Here is a 26,416-nt window from a genome sequence, read left to right on the forward strand (position 1 = left end):
GCCAAAACTTCTCCCTAGGGTTGCTGGCTGATGGGAACGGTAGCACATACGCTAATTATTCTGTGATGCCAAAGCTGATTATATGATAAAATTTTAAGCTTAAACTTCCTCGCAATTTGTACCATGCTAGCAATCAAATATCCTATTCATGACATATGCAGATGTTAATAGTAGCTTTGTGTTAACTCCTTATACACACCCATACACATGGCTTGAACAACAGACACCACTCTCTGCTACAAAGCTAACTACAACCATTAGTACATGCTACGACCATTTCAAACACTCTAATAGTGGGGTGCAACGCTTACTCGTAAATTATTATGACAGAATTCCCAAAATGCACCAGGGATAAACTATTCTTATCTTCTTAAGATGTGCCTTTGAAGTAAAATAGTGGGTATTTCTGGAAGACTGAACAAAATAGCAAGAAAACCTTGTAAATCAAAGTTCCTAGTGAACAGCAGCCCTGGGAGAGAGCGTTGTCAGAAAAGCTTTTTGAGCCAAAAGCTAACTTGGTGCTTCCTCAACTGCTTCTGTTGTCCTTGCTTTTGAATGATTTTTTATTTATTCAGACTATATGCAAAAAGAAAAAAAAGAGAGGTGGGAGACAGGCTTATATTACACCAAACCTCTAACTGTGCATTTAGGCAAAAAGAAATTAAACAGGAGCATTGTTAAACTTGATGCCTTGGGACTTAATTGCTGATAGGTTAATATGTATAATTGGATTAATCTGCTATTTTGAACTGACTTTTTAGATAAAAATTACTTCCTACCCTCAGCACATGAACACAATAGCTTTTGCAATACAATGGGCAGGATGTCCTAAAGGTTGTTTGTGTTTGTTTATTGTAACAGCAGCCAAAATGACAATACTTAAACAGGATCTATTTCTGAAAAATGAAATAATAAAAATCCCAGCCCCCCTCCCCCCCAAAATAAAAAAAGAGCAAACAACAAAAAAGGAACACACAGAGCCAGCAGACTGCAGACAGTGACTGCTCTTTCAGCCCTCCACTGAGTCTGTGTCACAGCACCTGCTCAAAGGCCTGCAGCAGAATCTCCCTGCAGCAATATCTCCCCAAGTACCTCCCTGAACTACAGCTAACAATGGTCCTACATTCATATTTCAGCTGCCTTTGAGCACTTGTCCACAACACAAATAGCTCCTCACCTACAGTTCAATCCAGTACAAAATGCAGTTTACAATAATAAATGGATTCAGTATTTTTTGCCAGGCTTTGGAAGAATCCACTTAGTTAGTATGGATCGATAAGCCCCTGGCAGTGAGTCCTGAAGACTCTGTGGCGACAGGAACTATTATGAGGAATAATCAGCACAGAAAAGGCTGAAGCACCAGTGTGGTACAGCAATTGGTAGAAGACTGAAAAAAGGAAATTAAAACAAAAAGTTGGCAAGATCAAAATTGCTCTGTTCCAGATTCAGGAGCATTTTTTTTTTCCAGGGTACAGGTCATTTCATCCCAATGTGGACATCTGAAAGAGGCCAAACAATGTGCACCCTACCGGTGTTTACTTCTCCCCACTAACTACAAAAGGAGGGTGAGGTCATTAACCAAGATCCAGACACCAATCTTGCAGACATCACCAGATGTCTCGCATCAGGGTGAGATGAGTCCCACCCAAAAATATCGCCAGATAAGTCCCCTTCCACACAGATCCCCTTATGGACACACGTGCCTCAGGGAGGGTACCCTGCAGCCTGCAGCAGGGATCCTCCTGAGGATTGGCAGTCCTCCTGGGATGTGGACATGTGAGTGTGTCAGGGGCACACTTCCTGCCTCAGAGATGGAAGGTCTGTCACCTCCTCCAGACAACACATGCACTGCACCAACACCACTGACAGTGCCTCCATTTGCAGAGGCAAGGGTATCACAAAAGCAGAAAATTAAAACTGATTGAGGCAAGAGACTGTCATTCTCATGAAGTAATACAAAAGTACATCCTTTTTTCTTGAAGGAGAGAGGCAGCTGGTGAGCCCTTCCTAGTGATTTTATGCAGCTGGCATCAATTACCACTTTAAGCCATTATCTGTGAATACAAACTCCCATTGAAACCCTCTTTGTCTTCCCTCTGATGGAGCTGGTGGAAGTGTTTTATACTTATACATTCCCTGTCTGTTTGTGACAGCACGTCTGATTACCAGTAATTTTTGCAGTAAGCTATACTTTTGCAAAACTCATGTGGTTAAATCAAGCTTGGAGCAGCTTTCCTCTCCCTTTTCATGTGTTTCCCTTCAGAGACTAAATGGACGTGCCAGCATCCCTAGGGGTTTCTAACTGCAACACTCTTTTACCAAAATAATCTTGCCTGTAAGATTAAAACCTGCATATGACTCCCACACAGAAATCCACCTATGTACATTCAGATAATTTCTAACTATTTGAATCAGCATACTGAAAATAAACCCAGGTGTGTTACCTCTCAGCCCACCACCCAGCAGCACCTGACCAGCTTGCTTACTGCTCCACCACAAAGCTCAACATCCCTTGTTCTTCCATTCATCACTGCACAATATCAGCATGGGATTTTGTGCATGCAGATGGCAAATCAATGACTTGTTTTTATTGCTTCAGCAATTACAAAATTGGGATTTAAGTAGCTGAAGATTTAAGTATTTGACCGTGGTTGCCACTGGAGAAACTCGCAGTCAAAAAATGCTACTAGTGCAGATCCATGTAAGGAAGATTATCAGCTGTTTTCCAAAGGTAGCACTCCACCCCCTGAAACATCATGGAAAGAAAACACTGCGTATTTACGCAAATTTTTAGAAGACAAGGAATTCAGAAACACTTTGCTGGCCATTTTTGAGGGATGGAAAAGAAGTAGGCTCTAGAAGTGTCAGGATCAGGGAGGACATAACCAAAGGGAAAGTCACTTCAAGTCTGTCCCTAAACATCATTGTCTAAATGCCTCAGGAGACCAAGCACAACAGTCCTATTCCTAACCTATTCCAGCACTAAAACAGGTATGAGACCCCTATGAGAAATTGTCTCTGAGAAACACACCTGGAAGAGTAAGGGGGAAATAATACTCTTTCCCAGGCTCTATAGCGCAATGAAATTATTTCAGGAGCTGAATTTAAAAAAATAAATAAATAAAACCCCAAATTTCCCAAAGGTAGAGCAAAGCCATGTCTCAAGGCATGTAAGTGGTGACTTTCCATTCAAACTCCCTCACCTGGAAGATCTGTCTGACTACTGCTCTTGGCTGGAAGTTTATTCTGCCAACCCAAGGAGGAGAAACTCAGTATTATCTCCAACTACTTATTATGATGATGGGAAATGCAAATGAAAAAACACAGTCCAGCAGGGTTAAAGCAAGACAATGTTCTGTGATAAAGGAGAGAGCAAGTTTACTTATCCTACCAGATGATTTATATGTAGCTCTAAATCAGTGTGAAGCAGAATACAAATTGGTCCTTTCAGTAACTTTGCTTTCTGATTTAAGAAATGAGACATTGACAAATCTCATCTCTCTTCTCACAAATGACATCCAGTCATTTCAAGCTACAATCAAGGGGTTTTTTAGAATTAATATCACTACCAAACAGTGTAAAATCAAACACCAGCAAAACAGGATGGAGTGAGGAAAGCTTTCAAATCTCCTCTCCTTTGCTTTCCCAGTACTGCTCACAAAGCTCTGCCTGCCTATACCCATGGAGCTGCCCTGCCTGGAGAATGGCAACTGGCAATACTCTGCCTGAGGCTTCAGAGTAAGCAGAGTTCCTGAGGATCACGAGCTCCAGTGGCAGCTTCTGACATTTTGGAATCTTGAGATCACAGTAGAGTTGGGATCTGTGTAGAGCAGCAGGCAGCAGCCTCAGCCCAGCACTGGAAGTGAAAAGGCACTGCTAACCCATGGACTCCCAGAGCAGTGGAGAGGAAACCAGTCTGCCTTCACAAGCATCAAAATGATAACAACTTTTCCTTTCTTTTACCATCTGCCCCTGACACACTAATTGAAGAAAAACAGGAGAAGTCCAAAAGAAACCCAGTTTATTTTCCTTTCTGCTTCCTCTCACATTTCACTTCTGCCTTCCACTCACATTAAAAAAAAAAAAAACAAAAAAAGTCCTAGAAGACACCAAAACCACAAACAAAAATCTTCCTGAACAAATCAAATCACAACACCAACTTTTGCAAACCACCATTCTGTTTGAGTGTCACAACCTCCCTCCTCTTTGCACTCCAGACATGGCCAGCATCCATTTGGAGCAGAATCTGTCCAGGACAGACAAAGTCTGAATAGAGCCTAGCACAATAGGTGACCTTTTCTGCTGCAGGAATCCATAATATATACACTCGTTAATAAAGTTCTCACACACCAGGGAGATGTTCTGGCGAGGAAAGCTGGGGCAGTGTTGCACACAGCACAGCACTTGAAGTGGGAGCTGTGGCGCTGCCTCCAAGCCGGGAAGGAGGCTGTAATTTCAGGAGGAACCAAACCACAAGAGAAACGATACTCCAAGTGGGTAAGTCCCTGCCAGTGACTGCCAAGGTAGGAAGTTTGTATAAAGCAGAGCAGCTTGCAGTGCAGAGAGTGCAACGTGGAAAAACGTGATCCTCTCCAACACCACAACCAAGTGTTGGAATTGGGAATACGACATAAAATAGTTGGTAGAAAAAATATCAAACACAGGCTTCTTGGGAGGGAAAGTCTAAACTGTTTTAAATAAAATACTTTAATCAAGAGATGCAATAAATATTTAACAAGTCCTTATAAAATCCCTTCTAAATCTTAAATTTCTTATTACACCCCATCCTTCTTGAGAGCTTTTTACAAGCCTTTGAGCTTTGTCACCCTCAAGCTAAAGACCTCATGTAAGTTTATTTCCCATCTGTCTCTCTCCTGTGTTACCTTCTCACTCCCAGCATTCTCTGTGCCTGTTTCACTTCACATGCAAGGTCTCTTTTTCACAGACACCTTGCCCACATACTCTTCCCACCTTGGCATCAGCAGGTTAATTTCTCTGCACTGTCCTTCAGGTCCTTCCCAAACAAAGACTTTTCCAAGGCCTTCAGACTGTATCCTCTTAAGAAAGGCATCCATCATGCCACACACTCAGTGACACTGAGGGAGCACTAGCCATCCAGCAAGCAGTGGCACGGGTGCTGAGCATCCCCCACCACTGCTGGGAGGGTGCCTCAGCCTCTGCCCCTCGTATACATAACAGCCCATGCAGAGAAAGGCCTTCCAGGGCTTTACCATTGGTGAGCTTTCTGGAAACCAGGCATCCTGTCACTGGGAGCTGCCCACCAGCCTGCCAGCTGCTGCCAGCACAGAGCCACGCTGCCAGGAACAGCAAAGCAGCAACGCTGCTCAGGCACCATAATTGCAGAAGACGGCTGGGAAGCTTTCTCAAGGGTCAAAAAAACCTCACTTCTGCAAGGACTGGCTGGCAGAACAGTGCTGTCCTTATGACCACATTCAGTTACCTTCAGTGGCAACATTTCATCAAGCAGGTGAGAAACACTTCCACCAAACACACAAAACAGAAGCTGCTTTGTCTCGCCTTGGCACAACACCCTCTCTACTGCATGCTAAAGGCACTGTTTGAAACAAGAAAGCAAATGAGCCAAGTTGTTCACGACAGTGCCATCACTGAGGCTGCAGCCATAAAGGAACAGTTAAATTAGCTGGACAAAGAGGCATGAGGAAGGACTAGCTCCCAAGCAGGGTCCCAGCACTCCCCAAGGAGCCTGTGTAGCAGCATTGTGCAGGCGCAGGAGACGGAATCACGTGCAGGCAGGAAGGAGCCAAAAACCACGTGAAGACAATACTTTTCTGTTGTCTCCCCCCTAAACCACCTCCTCTGCCAGTCACTGCGACAACAATATTTTCTTTCTTGCCTGATGTGCCTCTGGTGCCTTCACTGGTCACTGAATGAGCTGCTCTGAAGGCACAGAAACCACACCCCACTGCTGACCTCCCTCAGTAAAACCCTGGGATGCCACAGGCTTTTCCAAATAAAACCAAGAGAGAAACCTCCTAAGGGCAAATCACTTCAACTATTTCCAAGGCTAATTCCTTGATCCTAGTCATGATTATTTAAAAGAGTTTCCTGCTCAGATTGAATGTCTGTCTGAGCTATACAATTCAACTGTCCATCCTCATCTAGCCTAAATTACTTAAAAGTTACACAACAAGCCAGCCTTATATTGACATCTTCAGAGCTCTCATAAAAGAGGGAAGGACTAGTCCCCTACTTCCATCACTATTATTTACACTAAAAATGCCTGTTGCTATACAATTTCTACATCCAGTCTCAGATTTCCTGTGATCAGAACAAGCTCTTCCTAGCAGATATTAAAATTAAGCCTGTGCGTGAAATAAAGAAGCCTCCTTTACGCAAAGCTCCACGCTCAGATAATTAGAGGAGATGGAGATGCTGGAGAGAAAACAGGCTAATGCACAATGCCAAAATGTTGCACAGCTCTTCTACTTCCAATCTCAGCATGCATTTGATGCCAAGGAAAGCAACATCTCAGGGGGTGACAGAGCCAAGGAAGGCATTTGGCCACTGCCTGGTGGTCCCTGCTCTGCCCTGGGCAGTATGAAGCTGCAGCATTCCCACCTGGAGGGCAGATCTCCTTCCCAAAGGGACCAACACATGAGTCCCTCCCCACATATGCAGTCCAGACGCTGCCAGGCTGCAGTTTGGACCTGGGAGATGTAAAAGGCTGCAGGTTTCATGCAGCTGGAGAGATTCAACAAGAAACTGAAGTTCTGGCTTGAGACTAAGCTTTAAACTTAGAGGGAGGCAGAAGGGGAACATCTGAGAGAAGAGAGGAAACAAAAGGTTAAAATGACTGAAAGCAGATTTCCTATGCACCAAATGCCACACAGACATTGTATTAGCAGAAATGTAAGCTGAGAAAGTAAAATACATTAAAAATAGCAGTTCTGGCATAACACTAATGTTCTTCTAGTAGTGAAAACCTATAATTACACAAAGACACTAATTTTCTTAAAGGACAGATTTGTTCAATACACAGCCTCACACCCACACTGACCAACAAGTCTTGTAGATGAACAGGGAAGAGGAATTTATTTACAACCCCTCTTTCATTTCATATATTGAAGGAAACCCAAATGCTACAAGACAAACAAAATATCCCAACAGTATGGGATAACAAACACAAAAGATATAACCATGCACACTCAAACAGGAACAGAACAAATGACAGGACAGGAAAGTAACCCCACTTGGACTTTCCTCAGGGCTGTTTTACATAGGATCTTTTATCAAAATGAGATGGGGCTGGAGAAATAGTTTTCAAGAGAAATTCAGCAACTCTATCACATGCCACCATTTCTTTCCTGAAGGGCCTGCCACTGCTCAATACGTTGAATTATTTAGGCCAAAAGCAAACAGATAGATTTGCAAAGCAGAGGGGGCAGACTGACAAAATCAATTGTACATTAAGAAATAAAATTTAAAATAAAAATAAATAAAAATAAAAATAAATAAACAAATTTATGAAAACAAACCAAACAAAGCCCACAAAACAAAACAAACAAACAAAACCAACAAAAACAAACCCAAAATAAAGAGCAGCACAAACAAGTACCACCACAATAGCCAGCAGTGAGCAGCTGGTAGCCATGCAGCAAGTACCTCACATTCCAGGAGACACAGTCCCACCAGTGACCTTTACCCCTCTGCAGGACAAATATCACCTCAGGTGGACAGAACTGTCCCTCACAGGCACCCTTCTCCCATGTTAAATTGCAGATCACTTATGCTCCAGGCTTCAGCACAACACTGTGTGCCTAAAATCAGACAGAATGAATCCAGGCTTTGGTCCCTGGTAACATCAATGGTTAAGACAAGCAAACAACTCCTGGAAGACTACAAGTTTTATTATGGTCTTAGTCTTCTGACCCCAAATCAAGTAGTAGGTGGAAGAAGAACTTTGTAACATATTGCTAATCCCTCAGCTGGGCACATTCCCTAAGTTTTCTAATGCTTTAATTAAGGGAACTGTCCTCATTAAAACGCTGCGAATGCAGCAATTTTTCCTTCCAAACATTTAAAATGGTCTGCAACACTAACAAAGCTCTGTATTTTGTCAAAAGATAAGTACTAAGAAAAGGCTCAAACCTGAAATTACTGCATTTTCTTTGCAGGCCATCAATTCACTTCTATAAAGTGACATACATTTCACTGAGCCTGCTACTATGAAGAAACTGATTTAACGCTTCTTTTCTAAAGTGGTGTACCTTTGTCTAATGCCCATTTTTAGTGCAGCCAGTAACCTATGCTCTGTTTCACACCCACAAAAGGAAAACTCAAAATTCTGCACTATGCTACAGCTTCCAAAAATCTTCTTGTAAGCAAGGATTGGTGTGAGATCATGATCTGACTTATTCAACACAAGGTTTCTTTTGTGCAGCAGCCAAAATATGTAAATTGCCCAGGAATAAAAGAAATCATCCGATCTGTACATGTGTCTTACAAACACGACTGGATGACAGTGTGAGAGCACAAGTCTTTACAAGTTTTAATTTCAGGTAATCTTTGCCTGAAGGTTAAACACTTTAGCTCCTCTGGTCCAATATTAGTCACCACTCAGCCTCTGTCAGTAATTCACAGCCTTCCCCCTGCCTTACGCAGAGAAAGGACTGCAAATCCAAAATGCCAGGTGCCAGCAGGGAGGACCCAAGAGGTTCAAAGTACCCAGAGAGGACCCACTCCTCTCACCTGATGAGGGACAGAAGGGATCACAAAAACAGCTGTGACACCAGCCCACCATCGTGTGTTTGAGAAACAGGCCTGTTTGAACCAGGCAGTGTGTTTGAATAAATCACTGTCTGCGTAGACCATGGGAGGAGGCTGCACCAGGTTTGCCAAAATCAATTTTCAAAATACTCCACAAAATGCCTTTGGTTTCTTACACCAACACTGCAAGCAAGGACTGCTTAAAAAGCTGGAAGGAGGAGGCTCGCTCCTACTCCCTTTGTCACCATCTCCACCTTCTCTTCCTTCTCTCTGTTTTGGTGAGAACTGCTCCTCTTAATGGTGACAGAGCAGAAAACTAATATCAGGTCAGTAGCTGTGACACCATCAGACCTGCACAGGCCATACTGAAACCGCTCCAAGCCCTTAAACCACCTGCTACTTTCTTGGGAAGGAATGGGCTCCTTCTGCAAAGGGTAAACCCAGGCCCACGATGGATATCAGACTAGACCTGGGATTTTAGCTCCTCCCTGCTCTTCTTCATTCCCAAAACCTACAATGTAACAGCAGCTTTAAGGGTGAAAAAATACCATGCTCAGCTACTCTGCAGGAATATACACAAGATAAATAACTAGAAATATGTAAGCTGAGAGTAGCTTTCTTGAAGCAGACCTCTCCAACTTGCTTGTTCATGTATGAATGAGATCCATGTTTATAACCCTAGGGGTTTTCAAAGCAAGAAGGAATATGGATATTATATTTTACTTCTAAAATACACTACTGCTCAAAAACCCAGCTCTTTTAAAAATGGGAAATCCATTACCAAATGATTTACAACTGACTGACAAGATGATGATGTCTGTAATTATCAGATCCAATCACTCAAATTACAATTTACCAGCAGACACACAAACTATTTGATTCACAGTTAACATTTTTTCTTCAGCAATTGCCAGGTCCTTTCTAAAACAAGAGAGGAGACAGACAATCTCTATCAGTAACAAATGCAGCTGCTGATGAGTGGAATTCAGGGATGTCTGAGAGGGGCAAATTTCCCTTCATGTCTGTGCCAAACCCTCCCAGAGGACAGACGACAACCAGGGCTGCAACCAAAAGGCTTTTCCTTTGTGCTCAGACAGGAACAGCTGTTAGACAGGTACAAAGGTACAGCCACGTCTGGGCATGTGTGATAAGCGAGTTCTTTATAAAATTGGTTGCTGAGGTTTTGATTTTCTTTGGTAGATTAACGCTGACTTATGCACACATTTAAAATCGCCCTGCACTGCCAAAGCTCTATAAAGGCTGTGCACTTTAGTGTACAAGTTAAGTGCATTTGGCACTATACTAGATGTACAAAATCATTTCCATGCAGCTGCCAGCAGAAGGGAGCTATATTCTTGGACCAGATGTTTTTGTTGTCAGTGCTGCCAAGCACGCCTGGAAACCTCACAGCTGAGCAGTGCTGCAGGAGTGAATTAACAATGAACAGAGCCACAAGATGCTCATGTCCATCTATTAAATGGGGTGTCACAGTCCCCTCTCTCCCTTACTCCTGCTCTCTGAGCAAGGAAGCCATGGATGGCCAGCTAATTATTTACCTGTCCTAGAAGAAAAGCCTTTCTGCCTCCATCAGGATAAATAGAAGTAAAAACTGCTTGCAAATATTATACCCCAGCTGCATTTACCCTCAGCTGGGAAGGCGACAAAGAGACCTTGATTAACAGCCAAGAAAATAGGACTGGAAAAAATATAAAACAGTCCTAATGCTACAGTACATGTTTGTTTCTGCTGCTGGGCTGTGAACAGGCAAGCATTTATTAAAAGGTATTTCACTTCAAAAATCAGAGCTGCTACAGCATCTCACTTTCCATTTTAAAAACAAACAGCTCAGATCCCAGCACAAGTCTCTCACTCTTGAGCTGAAATGCTGAGAGCAGGGGACAGAAGTCCACTTCCCAACCTCAACACCAGCTTCCACTAAGGCTCAGCTGCTCTTTGCCCTGCTGCCCCCATGCTGAAAAGCAGGGGCTCCTGCCAGACCCTAACCTGCCAACTTTGCCTTGTCTGTCACAACTGCACCACAACGAGCAGAGGGGACCTGCAGGGACCAAAATACTGAATGGTCAGACAGCTGCTCAAAACTGCAGGTGTGCATGCACAGCAGGCAACGAGCAGTCCTAACAGGAACAAGGGAGTCAGGCACCAACACTCAGAAGCTGATGAGAAGAAAATGAGATTTACTCAGTCCAAAACTGTCGTGTGGCAGGCTCTACATCGACCACAAAGCCTGCAAGACAAACTGGAGAGGCCAGGCCTTCTCACCCAGAAAGAAAAAGTCCTGCCATAGTCCAGGAAGAGGTGGAAGCACATCCACCACTCCAGGAGGCTGCTGCAACCCTCCCTGGGCAGCGATGGGCAACACCGCTTCCTAGGCTTGTGGTCAGGGGTTGGCTTTGGTTACTCTACTCACTGGGCACCATACATGTTGAGAGAGGAAAGTGACATAGAAAGGCTCTGTGTGTGTGCCCATGTGTGTGTGTGTGTATGTGTTATGAGCCTGCTGTGAGCTCTGGAGGCTCTTTTCTCCAGCAGGCAGTTCAGACAGGCACAGCCCACTCCTGTAGCACAAACGCCTGTAAAAAGTGAAACTCAGCAACCTGATTGTAAAATAAAAGCAGGCATAACATGTTTTACTGAAATCCCCCAATACATAATATAATCTGATCTCCCTCAGAAAAAGCATTGGTTTGGTTTCCCCAGCCTGCAGCAGCCACCACATCCCCTGTGCCAAGCATGGCCCCAGCCTGCCCAGCCAGCATCTGCATGGGAGCTACACCCAAAGCAGTGCCTTCCTTAAGGATATATACAAAAGTTTGGAGTTAAAAAAAAAAAAATCCAGCAAAAACCAAGAAACATGGTCTCTCTTGTTCAGATAAATAACTGGTTGCCCTCCCAGGGATTTTTCTGTTAAAATAAAAGCAATACTATCACTACAGAGTCTCAGGGGAAGATGACTCATGAGCAGGAAAGAGTCTGTAATTTTGTGCTCAGGGTATTCACCCCAATAGATATTACAACTTTTTACTATGCTAGTCTGGTAACATGATTAAGTAGCAGTCTGAAGAAATCTTCCCTTAATCACACTTGATTTGAAACCAAACTATGAGCAATTAGCCCAGCCAAAATGCATGAGGGAGACAGGGAAGGCATTTACATCCAAAAGACGAAACCTAGATTGTTTGGAGAGCTTCAAAATTCAGGAGGATAAGGTTGAAGGCACCGGATTTGCTCAGAGCAGAGCTGTGTGACAATGAAGTCATGCACAAAGGGACAGCTGCAGCAACCCTGCCAGGTCCAGCTCTACAACCAAGGCAAGGATCCGCTGGTTGGTTTGGAAACATTACCAAGCAGTATAGAAGCAGCAGAAATCCCACACACAGCAAATCAGACCTCTCCAATAGCTGGAGAGAGGCTGCTAAGTGAAAGACCATGTGTTGCAGAGGTGAGCTTCTGCCAGACTAAGGTATCTGAACAAAGCCTGTCATGGCTGAAGGCTCCTCTCCTGCAGTTTCCTGCAGCCTAGTCCCTTCAAAAGCCACATGTAGAAATCCCAAAGTCCACTCAAAAAGAAAAGTCTCACAGAAACTGATGGTTTAAATAGGTTAAGCTTGTCTTTGCTGGTTTACTAAAAAAATTATGCACACCTACAAAAAGCTTTTAGATGTGCTCTGGATGGCATGAATTGAAAAGTGAGGTTCAGAATAAGGAAAGGAAGAATAGGGAGGCTATTATAAAGACAGAAAAACATAATATTAGTACTACCACCACTGGTAATAATAATAATAATAATAATAATAATAATAATAATAATAATAATAATAATAATAAATTCTAAGGTTTTGGGTGCCTTTTTATTTTCTTTAACCAAAAAATTCTCCCCAAAACAGCTCCATCTGTAGTCTCTGAGCATCTGGGGCTTTCTGCCAAAGTGATCAGTAGCAGAGAGCTAGCATTTGTCTCTGAATCGCAGCCATTATGTGCTTCAGTGTTCCCACACCACACAGAAACTGGAGGCACTCACCACTCTTCCTGGGCTAAGGCTGAGCCACTGATCCAAAGCACGAAGGATGAGGGCAGAGCATGTGTGCTGCTGCATATAAAGGCAGGGCACGATGGAAAGAAAAGGACATTGCTGGTTTGAATGACCTATAAAACTTCCTGACTGAAAGCGGGCTTGGCTGAGGGCAGCCCTCCAACTTGCTGGCAAGCCTCTTCAAAGCAAGACACCCAGCTAAAGGTTGGCTCTTTCATACAATACATCCCTTATTCCCTCACGCCTCTCGTTCGTGAGCAGACGCTCCTCCTGAGGAAGCCCAGAGAGCACATCCATGCCACAGTCACGGCCCAGTTTTGGCCACCTCTCCACAGTGTTGGCCTGGAGAGTGGGCACATGCCCATGCACACCAACAACCTGCACAGTGCAGTCACATCCCTTCAGGGAAGTGCAGGGCTCTGCAAAACCCTTAAAGTGGTGTCAGCTGCCCACCAGCCCTACTCGCCTCACACCTGTTTTTTCCATTCATCTCATAAAGATAATTAAAAGAGAAGCTTAAAAAAAAAAAAAAGAATTATTGAAAAAGTTCCCTGAACAAAAGATGCAAAAAAACTGCTGAACACCAATAGGTTCCTAGCAGCATAACTAGAACATCTCTGTTATGATGCTGTGTATTAGGTTTCAGAAGAAACATTTGGCTCCTGACATCAGGTAGGAGGCAAGCAGGATTCTCCCTCTGAAGCCCTCTAGTGATGGCCAAAAGCAGAGCAGTCACACATCTATTTGCTTTGAGTGCAATCAGGAGGAAAATGCAGAAAAACACCTGCACAAGATATCCCTGCTCCTTTGCCATGCCAGGAGCACAGAACAGTTCATGGAACCGCCTTGAGCAGAGTGTTTGTGACTGTTTATCCATGCCCTGAGTAGCCATTTGTCCTCCAAAGGCTGATGAATAAGGGTATTTTTGTAAACAATCATGGATTAGACCTCTAATCCAAACAGGAACCAATCTATCCAGAGTGGTTCTTAATCAAGACTCACCAAAAAAAAAAAAAAAGGAAAATTCGTAAGAATATAGGCTTGATACTAAATGTCTTTTTCCCCCAGTCTCAAACACTGAATTCCAACTTTTTTATCTATATTGACCTGTAGCATTAGGCTCAATTTCTGCTCTCCACTGAATATACAGCTCCTGAATATATGAATTCCCACAAGTGTATATATTCATCCCATGCATTATGAAGCTGCAGAGAAAACCAGTAGAAGAAACATCTTCATTTTTATCTAAGAACATTTCCTATTAGCTGCCAGTCAGTCTTCATCCCATTCTGGATCCAGCACTGCCTCAGAGATTCTAAGATGCAGGCCTTTCCTAGGAAACAGCAACACACTGCCCAAACCCACTGAAATGCACTCCCCTGCTTTATCAACCAGCTGGATGAAATTCACTTATTACAGAACTAGCTATATAATATATATAAAAAGGACATTGAGGTGCTCAAGTGTGTCCAGAGAAGGGCAACAAGGCTTGTGAAGGGTCTAGAAATCATGTCCTAGGAGACACAGCTGAGGGAGGGGGATAAGGAGGCTTGGGGGGACCTCATCGCTCCCTACAACTGCCTGAAAGGAGATGTAGTGAGGTGGGAGCTGATCCCTTCTGCTGTGCCTTCAGTGAGAGGACCAGAGGAAACGGCCTTAAGCTGACACAGGGGAGATTCAGATTACATATTAAAAAGAAAATTTCACTGTTCAGGTGGTCAGGCATTGGACTTGGTTGCCCAGGGAGGTGGTTGAGTTGCCATCCCCAGAGGTGGTCTAACAGCTATGTGGATCTGGTGCTGGATGATGTGAGTTAGTGGTTTAGGGGTTACAGTGATATTGCCAGGTGAGCAGTCGGACTGGATCATCTTGTAGGTCTCTTCCAACCTTGGTGATTCTTTGATTCCATGACATTTTTTATATGTCAGAGTGGCAAATGATTAGATGCATCATATGCAAACAATGTTAAGATGAGCACTGTTTCCCACAGCAAGGCATGCTCTAACACCTTATATAGCTTAAGAGCACTTTATTGACAAAGAAAATTTAATTCATGCCAATTTAATTCATATCCAACTACTATGTGGAGGAAGAATGAGTGACATTCAGCAAATTAGCAATGGTACCATCCAAGCACACACAGCAAGGGCAGGCTGGGCTTTTGACTCTGGACTTGACTTAAAGCAAACAGATGTCTTTCAGAGGTAGATCTCCTTTGGCTACCTGGATTAGTCCACTAAAGGGTTGTTTTCCTTTGCCATTCACTAACCAAAGCACCATTAAACTCAGGGTTAACGAGGCTCTTTGCCTGCAAACATGGGGCATGATCCACAATGCAGTTCAGCTAAGCCAGCCTCCCACAGGTCACCAGGTCAGAGGCAGCTGGCATCACACATACTCAGCACAGGTTTTCCAGCTCCACCACTGGAACTAAGCTTCCCACACAGCAATTCTTTGCTCTGCTATTATCCTGAACCCTGGAATTCAGAATCCAAATGAATGTTATGGAAATCATCCAAAGCAGAAAGTGAAATAGTTTCTAAGGCAAGCAAACAGACTAAAAATAGCCTGTTACACAGTGGAAAGAATCAGAGGGTAGGGGAATCCCTGCATTGACCTTTACACTTCGTTCTTTATTCCTAAATCTGCAGGTTGAAGCGCTACAAACAGTCCCTCAGCAGTTACAGCAGGTGGCTGAGAAAGATGCAGCCAAGATGCTGGAAAGGCGTTGCAGGTGGCTTTCCTCCTGGATTTGCACTGCAAAGGGATGGCTCGGGGTTCCTCATCCAGCCTCACAACTCCAACCCTGTGGAGATGCTGCTTGCAAGCCAGCTCCCAGAAGCTGCCACTTCCACTCTCTGTCCTGCCTGGCCCCTCTCACCCACCCCCTGGCCAGCTTTAGCAAGGGCAAAAAGAGTAGAAAGCTAATCTGTATGTATTTTTTAAAATATATATATATATATTTCCTTACCAGTGAAGCACAGGATGGGACCTGATAGATTCTGGTGTAAGGGAAACTTGGAAGGGAAGGGAAGAGAGGCAGGGCTGTCCCTGCAATAGCATCCAGACACACAATTGTTTCTGTTGTATTGTAAAACCTTATCTCTAGGGAGAAGTACCTAGAAATGGGGAGACACCTATGTCAGGAGGAAGCACTGTTAACACAACAGGATGCTATCTGAACATTTACAAATAGAAAATGCAACTAATTCCTCCTTTTTTTCCTGCCAGTGGGAGAAATCCTTTCCTGAGTTTACACATACTTTGTTTACATTTGTAGGCACAGAGGATGAGTTTGCACTTACATGCTAATCCATCCACTTTTACAGTATCAGCGCCAACTCTTAAAATTTGTGTTTGGAAATCAAGACTGGGCTAGGTACATTTCCCAAACTTTTTAATCAGAATTGGGGAGCAGCAGCAATTCTGACATAGAAACAGATATCTCCCCTCAGGGACTCAAATTTGAGTGCAGACTTGTTTGACCATGCAGCCCCCTCTGATCTATAAACCAGTGCAACTCTATTATTTTATAATCAATGCAAAGCTGCACATTTTAAAAATTGCTGCAAAGGAGTGTAGTAAGAGAAGCAGAAAGACAAATTCAGAATGAAAATCAACAAACTCATTTATAAAAATCATTTTGTCCTACAGGCCCAAAGGGAGGCAACTGCAATAAATGCTAGTGAAAAGGGAGCTGAGGTAAAATATGCAAGAGACAACTAAAACCTTCTGTAATAATGCTGCCTTTGCATCAGTGTTTCCACAGCAGTGACTCAGGGCTGCCTGTCCTGCAGCCCCAGCCAGGACAGGTTAACACAGGGGGAGCCAAGCAGCCACCAGGATGCTCTCTCTCCCTGCCCAATTACATCTCCATTCAGTAAAATATTCCACATGAAAAAATTATTTTCAAGGATCATGGATGCTCTCCTTTCTTACTCTTGCAGGCAGAGCCATGGTGCTTAGCCAGGACAGTAAGAGCTATTCCAAAGGTCTGTGGGCTGCTGCATTTACACTAGGATTTCCACTTAGTTCTTACCACATCTAGAATCAAACACTAAAACTCAGTTCAGGAAGAAGGTGCTACAGTGGAAAATATTCCTGCTGAAGAGAAATACTGCAGAAACACCTCATACACCAGCACACAAAAGCTGAGCTCACTTCTGGAACTGGCCCCTCCACTAGGCAGAGAGAGGGATGCTTGTGGAGGCACCCATCATCTTACAGAATGAGGTGCAAAAGAGAGCAAGTATTGGAACTCCCACCTCCGTATTTTGGACCAGTGATGTGCTTAAGTACAAAACTACCATTTTACTTGGTGGATGTGAGGCAAAACACAACACCCACGTGCTTGCTGTCCACACAGGAACAGTAGCACTTCTGATAGTTAGCTTGTTCACTTCTCAGAGATTCATCTTTCAGAACAAAGCACTGATGAAGTGTTCAAGAAACAAAGCCTGACATTAAAAAAAAAAATCAACAGGTAAACATCACAGCAAAAATTTAAAAATGCCTCTGTGGCCAGATTCCCATCACCCTAATCGTGCTTGAAGCAGGGTCTTAATAAAAGAGAGCAAAATTAAACCATGTGCTTATTATGAAGCACCAATCTTTGCAATTTAATGACAACACCGTTGCACTTCTCTCTGAAGTGTTCTCCACACTTTATTTAATGCTTTCTGACAGAGAAACTACTTTCTATCTAGAGGTATGTACACAGGAGCCTTGTTGGAAAGGATTTGAGACACTTAGGGGCTCTGGAGACAAACAGAATCTTCTCCTACACTGATCAACTGAACTAGTTTGCAAAGCGTCTTCAGGGCTCTTTCAACACTAGCTCAGCTGTGTGCTTTCCACTGCATATTTAAGAGATTGGGCACAGGGGAAGCAGAACACTTTAAGCACTGGGGCAGTGTTTATTGTGGTTACAAACCAGCTTAGAGTACAATGAATTCCCAGGTCCTCAAGCATTAGCACTTGCTACCATAATCTCTAGATCCAGGAGCTGGGCTTTAAGACTCTATTTTAGCCAACAATTCCATAGAAAATCATTCAAACTGTGCCTTGCAAAAGAAGCACTGTCAAGGGACTTAGAAAAAACATTTTTGACTCATTAAATATTGGAGAATAAGACTGCTATTTTATCTTTATATATACACACAAGCATGTTAAGAAAGCAGGGGAGAGAGAGATCACACAGGATAATCTCAAATGTACAGTACTAGATTTGTGGACTCATAAACTAAAGAAAGAACCAGAGGAGATTTAAAAATGCTTGAAAGTAATTTTCATGTGCTACACTGCACAGAACTTTTTCCTTAATAAAATGAAGTGATCTACTTTCTCCTCATGATTTACTGCAAAACAGTGGCCAGCTGACTGATAATGGAAGGTGGCTAAGGTCTGCCTACCATTTTCAAAGCAGAGGCTATAAATTTCGGCCCCTCCCTTCTCCATGCAGCCTGCCAGTTTTCACATAACTTGTCAGGACTTTGTATCTCCGGAATTTCTCCTCCTCATTAAACTTGGCTGAAGTCGACCAGCAGATCCAAATGGTATTTGGTGGAAAAGAAGGCAGGACATGCTCAGTATCACCAAGAAGCCTCATTTCCTTAGGAAGTCAAGATAAAAATATGGAATGCTGCAGAAAAAACAGGAGGAGCCCAGAGGCAGGTGCAGTTTATAAGAATACAATTAAACACAGTCAAGAGAGATTACATTTCAGGCAGATATATCGCCTTTAATATAAACAGAGAATTAATTTCCCTGACTTTGATCCTAATGCCCAAGCCAGATTTTAAAGTGTATCTCTGAAAGATAGCAGCTTATACTGGACCTGGGATCTTTTGGTTGCCTATGCAGACAGGAAGAATACTCAGCAGACCCGAGTTCAGCCTAGAAACCTGCTAAAACGAAAGCACAATGCTCTGTCACAATCCTTATTGGTTTCACTCTGCCCAAACTGGCAAGAGCACACATGCTCTAACACTGTATTGACAGGGCTGCCTTGTTATCCTTGAGTAGACAGTGTGTCTGACTCACTGGGGGTAAATTGAGCTGTGCTGTGTCTGATAGAAATGATAAAAAATGCAGTCCCGTACTTTTTGCTATTATCTGCATACAAAACATTTGTTTCCCATCAGAACTTGAACCTCCTTAGACAGCTGAGACAATCAGAGCTCAGCACTGGGGAAGGCAGCAGCAAATCACCTGCACTGAGGCCACCTGCACAAATGCTCCTCTCAGCTCAGAAGAAATGCTCCATCACTTGAATTTGCACAGGTTATTATTGCTCAAATTCATGTTAGAGCAGGTATGACCTGTAGGGTAAAATATCTCAGCTGTGAAAGCATCTGCATGCTACCCACATTAATGCTAACAGTGGTGAAGGCTCAGAGTCCAGGACACAGACTGATGCCAGCAGTCACTTGTATACATATGAAACCACATGTCATTAGTGACCTCTTTGTCACTGCTAACAGCAGGACTTCAGATGATTGCAGGTATCAAGCCTCATGAGTGAAGAAAAACAGGCACAGTATTAGAGCATAAATGCATGAGTATTGCCCACCTGGACAAGTGACAGTGCCCAAGGATGGTAACACGTTTACCTAGATGACTTACTCTTTCTTTCTCAGTGTGTCACTGCAGCTGCACCATCAGACCAAAGGAAAGAAATTTTTTAACAAGTCCAGACTTGTCCAAAGAACTCAAGACTTGCAGAGAAATCTTCTTAATATGCAATCCTATTCTTCTGCCTATAGAAGTCAGCTGCAGCCATTTCCATTATGCTCCAATATTAAACATGTGCTCTCACATACTGATGAGCAATACCAGATCTTGGTGCCACAGCTGAGGAGCATATCCTGAGCATCCTCTGCTATGCTATAGCAGAGTGTTATCTGCTTCTCTTAAAGCCAGGTAGGGAAAATTTTAAAGCCATCTCCCTACAACAAAGGAGATTCTTCTACACTGCAAACTATAGCAAAGTTTCCTTTATGTAACCATAACTTCAGGTTGTGTCATCTAAACTACATTTCAATTTACAGAGCACTGGTAAAACATTTTCTGCTAGACAGGACAAGAACCCTGCACATCAGACATAAGCATACAGATGAGAAGGCAGAGTCAACACTGCTTTCTTTACACTTCATTCACATTGTGTTCCATAATCAACTTTGAGCATGAAGCCACTGCCCAGCCTCAACTGAAAAAGCCATGCAACAGGAATCCTACTCAATGGGCACCATGAAACCTTTACAGCTAAAGCTCTATGCTGCAATGGTGCCCTCGAGGATCTTCATGGCAAAAGGAACATATCTGTTTCTTTCAACCTTGAAACAGTCAGGTTTCCAAAAGAAGCTTGTTAAAATACATAGAGAGGTATGCCCACAAGGACAACTGAGATGGGCTGTGCATGCAAAGTGTCTTCCTCTCAGGTGGAAATCTTGCATAAGGAGAAAACATAGGTTGAAATAAGCACAGAGAAACAAGCACGTATGAATGTTTTACATCCATTTTCTTCTCTTTGCATTGTCCTTTGCCAATTTTCCCCCTCACACAGTATCAGTGCAAAGTTGCTATTCACAGGGACACAGTAATGCAGAGCCTTAGTGCTCAACATCAGCTCTCTCCAGCAGTATAATTTCCCAAGCTGCTTGGTAAGAGCCACAGCTTTTTCCCCTGATCTCAAACTGCCTGTGAAGCTCCCTATTCAGTTTCCTTGCAACTGCATCAAACCAGATATCCTCCCCTTTCCAAATAAGCTTCTCCAGCCTAACAATCTTGCTAACCCCTGAATAATCAGATGAAGAGAGTAGAAGTTTGCCCTTTATCCCAACTGGTGCCAGTACTGCTCCAGGAAATTTCTTGGGTTGAGTCCAGAAATTGAAGCTCTGACTTAAACCAGGTGTTAGATGTGTCTGCCTTGCTGGGAGATAAAGTCACTGCTCCTTGTAAGGACAAAAGGCTTTTCAGAGTTAAATGTCATTCTACTCTGTTAGAACTATGAGCTGGCAATCCAAGAAATTTCCCAGCCACCCAAGGGCAGGAGTGTTTTGACACGTCTGGCACCCCTGCAAGGCTCTATGCCCTGCCCTCGCCCTGCAGATGGACAGGACCACCTCTGCCTGACCCAAACAGGAGTCTTGCAGAATAAAAAGCAGCATGGAGCTGCAGCAGAGCCCAGTCTCACACAAACACCAGCACCCAAGGCTGAACCTCCTGTCATCAGGTCCATGGAAAAGCAGAGGGAAGAACTATGCCAAGCTGCTGGGCAAGGGCAGAGGTAGGTGAGGGATCTCAATTAAAGAAGGAAATAGTCAATTATACAAATGCTCTGCAGTTCAACAAAGGCTGCCCTACTGGCTGCAAGACTATTGTAGCTCTTTTTGACCTCCCCCAAAACCAGATGTTACAGCTCAAGGGACCACTCTGTCCAGCTCTGTTTTCCTCTGAACTGTAATATATAATTCCCAGCAACTTTTTTTTTTTTCCTTAGCCTAATCCCTAGAAGAGATCAGAGGTTAATCAGCTTCAGGAGAACTGGACAGCAGGGCTGTCAAGATTGTAAATAGCTTTCCTTTTTTTTTTCTTTTCTACAGAACACTTCTTTATTTTGCCAGGTAACTGTTTAACCAAAGACTGCAAAATGTTGTACAGATTAGTAGCAAGCAATCTTTCATTGCGGGGACAAGCAAGCAGAGTGCCAGTACTCTCCATGGAACAATCTGGATTTTTAGGTCCCTTATCAATTTTCCCCAATTCACATTAAGAAGAAGTGACTCCCATGAAACACTGGAAGGCCACAGACTTTTGGTAACTCAGGTAACTTTAGGTTTGCTTTGGCTAACTTCACAGTAAGTACAGGCCCGGACTGGTACATAAGTACTTTATCAGGCAGCTGCACTAAGCCAGATAAAGCCAGGTAAAAGCACTGCATTCATATCTCTACACTAAAAGGATGGCCCCTATTCAGCTTCTCCAGGCTGGCTTGACCCAGTTCTGTTGCACTGGGCCACAAGGATCTGTATTACCCAATCTTCCAGAGTGAGCCATCAACTTTTTTTATTTTTCCTTCTTCAAATAGATTGAAATTCATGGATTGTTTTTGAGTTTTCATGGGGAAAACAAGAACATAATATTGCAAACTTTTGGTTTGGCTTATTATGTCATTTTTTCCCTCATTTTGTCTGCTAGTTTACGTGGGAACCCACGTTTTTATTTAACAGCAGTTTTTCTGCAGACTGCTTTGAGATGGCCTATGGAAAATGGACAAATCATCCACATGATTGTAGTTTATGTAGTTTATCTTACGGCCATGTAGGCTGTAAGATAGAGACTCACAACAATCCAAGTGACTTTCCTATTGCAACAGAAATAAGGAGTCAGTAGAGTAAGGAAGATGGCAATGAGTAACTCAGGGAACCTTTCCTGTCTAGGTGTGGGAGATGTGCCATGTTTCTCTGCAGGCCTGGAGGCTTTGGTCTGAGGTTGTTAACTTTTCTGCAGAGGACACACAGAAAGAGCAAGACAGGCAAGCTCTAAAAGCAATCCAACTTCTTTCATAAATCAGCAGGATACAGCATCCAGTTGTTTACTTAGCATAATTTTACACAGACTAGATTGGACAAGTCATGAAACACTGGGCACAAGAGCTGAGAAATGCTGCTATTAAAAAAGGCATGCGGAAAACTTCCCAAGGGATGCCAAGAGCGTGTGTGGGAAGAGGTAGGAGGAAGAAGCAGCAGCGTCAGGGGTTATAACAAACAGAAGAGAAGCAATTGTGTTTTTCCCTCAAAATCAGTTACTAAACTTTTCAAAGAGAAAAGCATTGCTGGAAGTGGAACACAGGAGCGACCCTGGAAACAACCGTGCAGCTGCAAGGAAAGGCTCCAAAGCAGTTAGAGCAGAGTCAGGCTTTAGGGTGTAAAGCAAGTTAACAGCTTGGATGCAGGCAGATTTGCCAAGTAAGCTCTGCTAAGGTTTTAAATGCTATTTGCTTCACAAGAAAACAGATTCTTCTAAGTAAACAGGGACTGCTAAATCTTGGGAGTCGTGGTAATCTTATGATGATGGAAACCTAACAGTATGGTCAGTGAGTGGAAGGGATCAACATGGACTGAACACCACCTTCTCCAAACCAGTGTCATAAAAGGAACTGAGACCTTACAATAGAAAGATTAACAACAGACTACATATAATGCCTCCCTCACAAGAAGCATGCAGCGTGAGATTCATCCTACATATGCAGATTTTGTAAAACAATTTTTAAAGCACACATATGCCGATAGCTTGCACTGTTCCCCTTTTACAGTCATTGGGCTCATTGCAACAAGGAATAAGAATAGCTTTCCATTGATGAAAACTGGTGAGGTTTTCGGTTTATTTGTTCTACACTCCAGTGAAATTTTTTCAGCCTACATGCACTGCAGCTTTGCCCTTCAAAAATGAAAAGAAGGCCTACCTGTGCACCATTCTGTAGTGATACCTATAGATCTTTAGGTCTTACAGTTCCATTAGCCTTTGCTTTAGTGCTGTAGATCTCAAGATCAGTAAAGATCCAGTCTTCTAAGTATTTTGCTTATTTGTTTAGAAAGGAGGAAATTAGAAGAGGCAGGGAAGTTTTATGCACATCAACAACCCCCAACATTTCAGGCAGCAGAACTAACTAGTCATAATTTATTCAAAGATCAAGCTGATAGGCTTCAGCCTACCTCCTCTTCTCTCATCCTTGCCACCATTCTTTTCAAAATTAAAATCTAAAGAGAAAACCACAAGAAAAGACGAGAAGGATGAAGAGCATTTCCACAGTGCCATGTGCACTCCAGAGTTGTAATATTTCTTCCAATGCCTCGAGTCAGAGGTTATAATACCTCATTTTCTTCACGCCAACCAAAACATTTTAAGGAAAGCCTTCACTCTGACTTTGACATCCCTCCTGTGTGGATGATCAAAGCTTTACAGCCCAGAAATGACATAACTTCACTGATCCTGAGCAATGTGTGAATTGCAGAATCATGGCCTTGAAAACTGAAAATCTGGGGTGTGCCCACAGAGCATGCCAATACATTAGGTTTTCTAATTTGTTAAGCATTTGGCAAAACAAGCACGGGATCAGAGGTATCCCAGAAGAAAGGAAGTCTTGTGTCTGTTCTCAGTTCAGGTTAGTCAGAATAATCAGATATCCCCCATGGCACTGCTTGAATTTAAGCAGAAAGGCATAACGCTGCCAATAAAACACGCACATAGGCACAAATCACCTACAGCTTCAAGCAACCACTCATCAGAAAACCACAATTTCAGTTTTGTGAAAGTTTCCACTCAAGCCTCTTTCTCCATGGGCATGGATATGGTACTACCATTAGCAGTTCATCTAACTGTAGCTCTTAAAGCAGGCAGAGAAGGTGAATTTGTGGCTGTGGTTCCCTCAGCATTTCTTTTGGAAGAGTGCTAAGGGTGGAAGTCACTGCCTTCTCAGTCCCCATGTTCACTCCTCCCACTGTCCCCATAAGTTGTGGTGAGCTAGGACCAGGATGGACCCACATTGTTTGCCAGCAAAGGATGTGTTCATGAAATAAACCCTTGAGGAACTGAGGCTGTGGCTTGAGGATATGGCTGTCTCTGGCAGAAATATCAATTTGAGCTACTGGCCCTTTCCCTGATGGCCAGACTGGATCTTTTCCAGTGTCATGCCACCTTCTTCATAGCAACCACACCAGAGTTTGCAACATCATGTGCTGAACTCAATCAATGAACCAATCCAGCCTATAAGTAACCAGGGGAAGGAGAGGAGTAAGGGTATTTTAAAACTGGAACCAGAGCCTGTTCACTGATCCAGGTCACCACCTGACCCCAAGGCAGCTGTACCTGCACAAGTGTTGGGAAACGGGCAAGGAACCAGCGAACAAGGCTGGACAAGAACATCCTGCAGCCACATCTGCCACTGAGGAAATGGTACATGGACCAGTATCACCCATGCCTGGTGTTAAAAAGTGGAGCTGACTTAGTACAACTGGGAAGAATTTACACATTTTTAGTCTCTGTGAGCTCTCTTCTTTGAAGCGAAAACACATGAGCTCCCCTGGTAGGAATGACAATGCTTTTAAGCTGCATGGGGTTAGCTAAATCTCCAAACTCCTCCCTCTTCATTCCCTAAAAAAGCATTGTACTTATGAGGTAAAAGACAGTGCCAATATACAACTTGCTTTTCAAAACCAGACAAAAATTACAGTAAGTTTCAAAACTTACTCCTGCAATATGAACTTAGCTGTACTAAAGATATACTAAAGACAGCATTTTTCAACTGTTTTCTTTATTCTGTGCAACCTCTCTATTACAACTGTTTGTGATTAATACATGCTATTAAAAACAGAGAGTGTGCAATAGAGCCAATCTTAGTGTTATGGAAGAAGCCATTGTCATGCACAGTCCAGCAAGCTGCCCTGTGTAAAACTGCTGCACAGATGAAAACATTTGCTGTGCAAAGAACATTCACTGTGTGTCAATGTACCTTCATTCCTCTTTGGTTTCTCTGCTTGTTAACTGCAGCAAAAAAAGCATTGCCTCCTCATGAAGGCAGCCTTTGAAAATCTTCAGCTGAAAATTGATCTTTATCAAGCCATCTGACAAAAAAGGAATCTAGCTGTTGGCAGACACAACAGCTGAAGTTAGAGAGCAACAGTCACACTGCCCATCGATCACTAGAGATTCAGAGATAAGACTGAAGCCCTATCAGTTGACCTAACCCTGTCTCTTGTTTTCCTCCTCTCCTGCCTGTTTACCCATTACACCCCACCACTCATCTAGGACCTTGTGTCCAAGGCCATTTTTACTTGCTGCACCTATACCCACACTAAGCTATAAAATATTCTGCAGCAATATCCTTGCAGAAGTTTTGCTTGCTATAACCATCCTGGCCAAAGACCCCCAGCTCTGTACAATATACACGCATTAATGTTATTATTCCCCCTGTGCAAGACTGAGGAGCTCAGAAGAATATGACAGTTTGAAAAGGCACAAACTCTCTCCAGAAGAGCAGTATCAGTCAAGCTTTGCAGATATCACATAGGAGTATCTCATCTGATTTTAAATTTGAAGTTGTTAATTTGTGAATGGAACTCTACATACCACAAATAGAGTAACAGGGAGAAGCCCATGCTTTTCTTCATCTGTTTTGAAAACTTAATTTAAACTGATTGCTTTTTGAACAGCATAAACTGCAAGATGCCCAAGGATTCAAATATAGGCATATATTTTTATTTCTTTGACTGGGTTAATTTCCCCTCTTTCCCATCTAAAGCTCCACAGTAAATCTCCATGGGTCAGTTACTGTAACTACTTTACATTGCTGAATTCTGTTAGCAATCTGCTCATCATTCCTGCAGATGTTTCTGCTTTTAGGCTTCTTGGAACGACAAGGGACTCATTCCTTTGAATAAACATATGCCCTTTGTAGGCTGCAGATGTACCAGGGAGAACACTGTCCTCTACGACAAGCTGACACCTCATCTTCTTCTTTCGTAAAAGCAAGATGATATTTTTCAGAGAAAACAAGTGGGAAGCAAGCAATCTCAACCTTTTCCCCATCTTCTAAGAAATTTCTGTAGCACTAAGAGA

General features: G+C 43.1%; 1 protein-coding gene across 1 annotated transcript in view; it reads right to left on the bottom strand.

Moving 5' to 3' along the window:
- The window catches only part of MAP4K4 (mitogen-activated protein kinase kinase kinase kinase 4), a 166,535-nt gene that overhangs the window by 59,894 nt on the left and 80,225 nt on the right, over nt 1-26,416 (bottom strand). The gene's annotated exons all lie outside the window — the stretch shown is intronic.

The sequence above is a fragment of the Molothrus ater genome, chromosome 2 (genome assembly GCF_012460135.2).
Source record: "Molothrus ater isolate BHLD 08-10-18 breed brown headed cowbird chromosome 2, BPBGC_Mater_1.1, whole genome shotgun sequence".
Classification (NCBI taxonomy): domain Eukaryota; kingdom Metazoa; phylum Chordata; class Aves; order Passeriformes; family Icteridae; genus Molothrus; species Molothrus ater.